This window comes from Myiozetetes cayanensis, unplaced genomic scaffold, assembly GCF_022539395.1.
Source record: "Myiozetetes cayanensis isolate MyiCay16 unplaced genomic scaffold, myiCay2020 scf5-8, whole genome shotgun sequence".
NCBI lineage: Eukaryota > Metazoa > Chordata > Aves > Passeriformes > Tyrannidae > Myiozetetes > Myiozetetes cayanensis.
In genome coordinates this window covers 29692826-29698825 of record NW_026087742.1, presented here as the reverse complement: position 1 = coordinate 29698825, position 6000 = coordinate 29692826, and the positions used below count along the sequence as shown (strand labels likewise).

Here is a 6000-nt window from a genome sequence, read left to right as displayed (position 1 = left end):
AAGCAAGTTGCACAGAATGGCATCAGGATGGTTCCTGAATATCTCCAGTGAAGAAGACTCCACAACTTCTCTGGGCAATCCGTTACAGTGCGTGGTCACCCACACAGTAAAGAAGTTCTTCATCATATTCAGGTGGAACTTTCTGTGGATCATTTTCTGCCTGTTTTGTCTTATTACTTGGCACACTGAGAAGAGTCTGGATCCATACTCACGACACTCTCCCTACAGATACTTATAGACACTGATGAGGTCCCCTCTCAGTCATCTCCTCAAGGCTGAAGCTCCTGCGGCCTTTCCTCCTAAGAGAAATGCTCCTTAATCATCTTTGTAGTCCCTTAATCACCTTTGTAGTTCCCAGTGGACCCACTACAGGAGCTCCATGTGTCTCTTGTACTGTGGAGTGCAAAACTGGACACAGTATTCCAGATGCAGCATCACTAAGGCTGAGTAGAGTGCAGTACACCAAGTATGTATGGACCACACTTTAGGTCAACCACTGCAATTACCTTACTTGACCATTCTCCATGGGGTTGAATGGATGTATTTGGCAAAATAACTTGCCTAACAAGGCGTGTTTTGGAGTATCCTCTTGCCTGGCTTCACAAATTATTTTTTAAAATTATCAGGGTGCATCCATATTTCTGAAAAGGCTTTGGGATTTCAAGTGTGGTACAAAAGGAAGTTACTCTTCAGGTCTCAGTTCAGGGCTGTAGGGTAGCTGTTGGGTTTTAACTCCAGCTTTGATGGTGCCCCCTTATGGATCTGGCATTCAAGCTGAGCTGCCTGGTTTTTGCCTCAGTTCCCTGCCAGCAGCAATCCTGTAAGATCCCATGTAACTGTGGGATTCTTGACACAGGCTGGTTCTGTGGCTGTCTTTGAAGCGAAGTGACTGATATACTACCCTGAGCTGACATAAACACCTTTATGTTGCAACCAGAGGACAGACTACGGCCAGACGGTGCTTGGGGGAGCTCATGCCTCTGTGTGTGAATTTGAATCCAAATTTAAAAGTATCCAACAAAGGGAAGTGATTCCAAGTGTGCAACTCCACAGCAGGTTCAGCTGATTGAAATCAGCTCTGTGGCAGTCCCAGACTCGCATTCTCACTCCCTCCATTTGTTTACTTTTGCGCTGTTAACTTTCTGCTGGTTTAGCTCCCGAACAAACTTATCACTGGAACTACAAGGGGGAAGGGCGAGACTGTGGCAGCGCTGTCTTAATCTGTCGTATATAGGGGGAATGTTGTCTCGATGCAAAAGTCTGATGTTCTGTATTATTTGTCTCTCTTTTGCCTGTATCTACCTGCTACACTCAATATTTCACTCTTATACAGAGCTCAACCTCACCGTGCCCGTGCTCTGTTCTGGAGAGCAGTGCAGCTGTACGTGCAGTCGAATCCCTCCTCTTTTCCCCTCTCGGCAGAGCACACGCGCAGAGCCGAAAACTCCTGTTAACTAGGGTGACAAGTTTCCAGCAAGCTTTAGATCACGGGGAGAGGGAACACCCGGATCCCGGCAATATAAGGTATAGACGCCTCGGCTTTGGCAACACAGCGGCCAGGCAGAGCCCTTTTTATTCTTGCCTTTTTTGGATCTGCACGCACGCAGCGCTCAGCACAATAGAGCCGGCTCAGCGATAGCGCAGCGCGATACGCGGAGCAGAAATAAAGTCACTGCAGCGCCGCTCGCCAAGGGTGTGATTGCCGGCGATCCACTCCCCGCGTGGCGGCTCCGCCGATGGCGTGATCGCCAAAGACCTCCACGTCCCAGGCCGGCGCCGCTCCCGCCCTCTGCCCTGCGGAGCCGCGGGGCTCCGGGCACCCGCCACTTCCCGAGGCAGCGCCGGGGTCCCGATCTGCCCCACCCGGAAGGTACCACCCCCTTCCCCCCCAAAAAAAGAAAAACTTTTCACGGCGGGCCGCTCGGCTGCGATGCCGCGCCCCGGGCGCCGGTCGGGGCGGGCAGGGCAGGACCAGCCCCCCTGCCCGGGTGCTGCGGCCCCGCTGCCCACCTTGTCGGCCGGGGGGCGGCGGGGCGGGCCCCCCGCAGCCAATGGCCGCGGCAAGGCGGGCAGGGTGCGGGGGGCGGTGCCGGGCCCACAATAGGGGCGGTGGGAGGGACGGAGGGAGGGAGGGACGGCGGTGCAGGGGAGCGGGGCCGGGCGCGGAGCCGCGGGAGAGCCGGGCAGCACCTTGCGGCGGGCGGAAGGTGAGTCGCGCCGCGCCGCGCCGGGGAAGGGGATTTCCTCGCTTGTTTTGTAACCGGGAAGTTTGCACGGAGGTTGAGCGGCCGGGTTCTTTTTTTTTTTTTTCTTTCCTCTCCCCCCTCCCACTCTCCCCTCCTCCTTCTTTTTTTCTTTCCTTTTAGGAGGGAGGTACGGAGCCTGCCTTCCCCCTGCTGTCTCCCCCGCCTCCTATCTCCCCGGCTCATTCATTTGATAAAGGGAGTTGTCCTCAGCCCCCGGGCTGTGCAAGCGGGGAGCCGCTCGGGGCCTCATGCTTGGGGTCCCGGGGCAGAAGTTGGGATGGGAATCGGGGCTCAGCCCAGAGTTTCTGCCGAGCACCCCGTCCAGGCTCCTGTTGGAGGGGCGGGCGCTTTGGGCAATCACAAAGAATTGAGGAGCTGGACCCACGCTGGGCGATGAGGTGATGAAGCCCTAGGCTTTGTGTGGCTGGTGCGGAGGGATGGAGAGGTGGGAGCTTGTCTTTTAACCCCTCCGCCCGCGTGTGTGTACGAATCCGTGGCTTTTTGCTAGTAAAGTACTTAAAAGCAAAGCTGAACTTAGGATCGTGCGATGATTCAGATGGGAAGACACCTCAGAAGGTCTCTAGTCCACCTCCTTCAAAGCAGGGGCTTCTGCCAGGGGAGTGGGTGGCAGTGAGGGGACATCGGAGATGGGTGGCACCTCTGGGTGCTCTTGAGTGCTCCTGGGAGACCGAGGAGAGGCAGCACCAGCAAGACGAGTCATCAGGGGCAGTAGCGCTTCTGTCTTCCACTGTGTGTGGAAATACCCCGATCCACAGCTCTTTCATACCTGCAGTCCGTGTTCTTGATGCTTTTGTTATCCAGAGGGTTTAAAATTCGTGATTGTTGGGAATAGCTGTCTCCATCCCGTATGTGTGTCACGGTGCATCTGCTCCTACCGAGTATTACTTGAGCCTTAATTCCGACGGTGCCTCCAGGAGTTTTTTTCTTCAGGAACAAGATTTATAAATAGGTGTCAAAACCTGGCTCTTTGCTTGGGACCTGTTACCGGCTGTAAGGTGTGTACTTGATGTGGTAATTAAGTATGAGCTATATGTGTGTGTGTAAGAACGATCGTAAAAGCTGTTTGTTAGCCAAGCTTTTAATTTTCAAAGTGAAAGCAGGTATTGTAGTTGGGTGAAATGGCTGTGTCGGGCTCAGACGGAAGAATGTTTGTTTTCTTTGCTTGCAATTACTCTTTGAACAGTGGCTCACTGATGCCTTTCACTGAACTACCTCCCCCTTTTCTTTACCTGGAGTTTCCTGGTGTTGCGCATATTCACTGGACAAGCAGGGAGCATCTTCCTGTCTGCTGCTCAAATACCTCTTGGTGTGGGTGTGTTCATCTTATTCGCAGCTTTTTAGGGTAAGGCTGGAAAAACTCCTTGTGGAACAGTTTGTGTGTTTGTCCAGTGGATGCTTGGAAATTGCTTTTCCCTGTACGCTTTCTGTGGATAAGTCAGAGAAGTGAAACTCATTTCTGCACAGAGAACAGAAGGTATGGTGGGAATTTAAATATGTCTGAGTACTCATTCTGTTTAACTCTGGATTGCCTGTCTTGTGCCACGGGGAAGAATTTGTTCTCAGCTGTATTGTATAGCAAAGCTGGAGATTAAAACTGGAGACTGATAAGATGTTTGTTTGTTTGTTTGTTTTTGTTTGCTTGTTGTCGTTTGTTTTGTTTTGTTTTTTTAATAGCCTTTCTGAGTCCTGTGGGGAGGAACCAGCATCTTTAAATGGGATGATATAACTACCATTCTTTGTTTTGGGAATGAAAGACAAAAATAAAATTGAAGAGCAAAATGCTCTTGTATCATGACAGCAAGAATGCTTTTACTGGTTTTAGGTAATATTATGTGCTCTGGGTGTTACTCAGAAAAAAAAGAATAAGGAAAAGTGAGGCTTTTAGTTCATACTTTTCTGTGCATCTTGGGGATATTGGAAGAAATATGCGACAAGTTCAGTATAACTGCCACAAGTGAAAATATATTGTTTGTTTATTGTGTTTGACTGCATTGCTTGCACTGAATCGAAGACTGATGCTATCTGTTTTTGCTTGAGAGGTCAAAGAACTGCTTGATTGTCCTGTTCCAGGTCTGTGGAGGGAGATTTTTTCTCTCGGCTTTGACTCCAATACATAAAGTTCACCTAGTTTGCTAAATAGTGTTTTGTCTTTTTTTGAATGTGAGTGAGCTTCTTTCCTTCTTTGTTCCTTTTGTTCACCTGTCTTACTTCCTTGGTGTGCAAAGTTTTGTAATTTCCAAAGCTGATTGTTATGGTCCACTTCCCTCACATTTGTAAGAGGGTACAGAACCACCTAGAGGTGAAACAGACTTTTCTCTGTAGCAAAATGCAGAAGTGATCCAGAGTACCACCCTTAAAATGATCCGGTTTTACAGTTCATCTTGTCAACAACAGATAACAGAAGCAAGTAGACATGTAAAGGAACTGACCAGTCTGGATGAGGAGGTACAAGACATAAACTGAAACCAGACAATTAAAAATAACTCATGTTTCTTTAAAGCCTGGTCAGTCATTAGCCCTTTTACAGGTACAAGAATACCTCTTGTTGACTTTCTACCTCTATGGGAAGGCAAAAGAATATTGTGTGCCAGAACTCTGTTGTGTGAAAGAGCCTTTTTCTGTACCAGTTCAGCAAGGAGCTGAACTGATTTTTCTCAGCCTGATGCCTTGGCCTGTATAGGAACCAGGGAGAATGAAAGCATGTTCTGGTTGATGCTGAGGGCTTGCTTTTATGGAGAAATAGTCTAGTGTGTGACTCATGCAGTTGCACAGCTCTGACCTGGGAGGAACTGTTTTGCACTCCTGTTTCCAGAGGTGGGAATGGCTAGGTCCATTCTCTTTGGTGGCAGTGGAACTGGGACTGTCAGCAGATCCTTACTGATGTGATGCATAAGTAACTGGAATCAGATCTTCCCTTCTGAACTTAATGCACATGGTGTTCTTTAGGAATGAATAAGTTTAAAAGTACCTGATGCTGCTTGTGCTAATCAGGTTTTTACTCAAACTCAAGTTTGAGTTTGAAATTGCTGCACTTGGGTGCAGCTGTGCACAGCATGTGTAGATGTGGATGTTGTGGCTGTGAGGGGTAACGCTCACTGCTGCCAGTGGTGATGACTGCTCCTGGCTTTGTGCAGGAGAGGAAGTTTACTTTTGTCCCATCCCTTCTCAGGTGCATCCTCAGAGCTGGGAGTGGGAGTCTTTGGGTCCTCCCATGGTCTGTCTCTTTTCCAACATGTGACAGTGGGGTGTGTGCCGCAGTTTCAGGGCCCTTCATGGGTTTCACTTGATGAAAACGTGGATGCTCAGAGCTGAACAAGTCTCCCCAGGCTTCCAGTATGATCAGCAGAGAGAAAAAGGGCCTTTTAGGATGTGCTTTGTGTCATCCTCCAGTAGGCGTTTCTAAAATAGGTCAGAGAGTTGCACTCTAAAAATGCTGATTCCTCCTGTAGTCACCCTGGTCTCCTCTGTCTCCCATATGCTGTGTTATACGTGGCAGCAGATAGCTGAGAGGAGTTTCAGCTGCTCCCCTCACTGTGGGGATGCAGGCAGGCACCATTGCTATCAGATCCATCAGAAGAAGCAGTGTTGTAGTACAGCTTTCACCAATTCCCTTCATTTTAGCGCTTGTTTGTTGGGATGGGGGAAGAGGAAACAAACAAACAAACAAGCCGTCTGATTAGTGTATTTCCAGGGAATTTGAAGAAAGAGTTGAAGTTCAGTTCTGGTTTGTGCA

General features: G+C 49.3%; 1 protein-coding gene across 7 annotated transcripts in view; it reads left to right on the top strand.

Annotated features, from left to right (window-relative positions):
• The first annotated feature begins 1705 nt into the window (after positions 1–1705).
• PAK1 (p21 (RAC1) activated kinase 1) overlaps positions 1706–6000 on the top strand; it is a 74759-nt gene continuing 70464 nt past the window's right edge. The window contains exon 1 of one of the 7 annotated variants that reach the window (XM_050331799.1): positions 1706–1870. The gene's annotated coding sequence lies outside the window, so the exon portion shown is untranslated. Of the gene's footprint in view, positions 1871–2136; positions 2208–2495; positions 2692–2758; positions 3263–3588; positions 3742–6000 lie in introns of those variants that run through there. The other 6 variants (XM_050331795.1, XM_050331801.1, XM_050331796.1 and 3 more) reach the window with 6 other exon arrangements.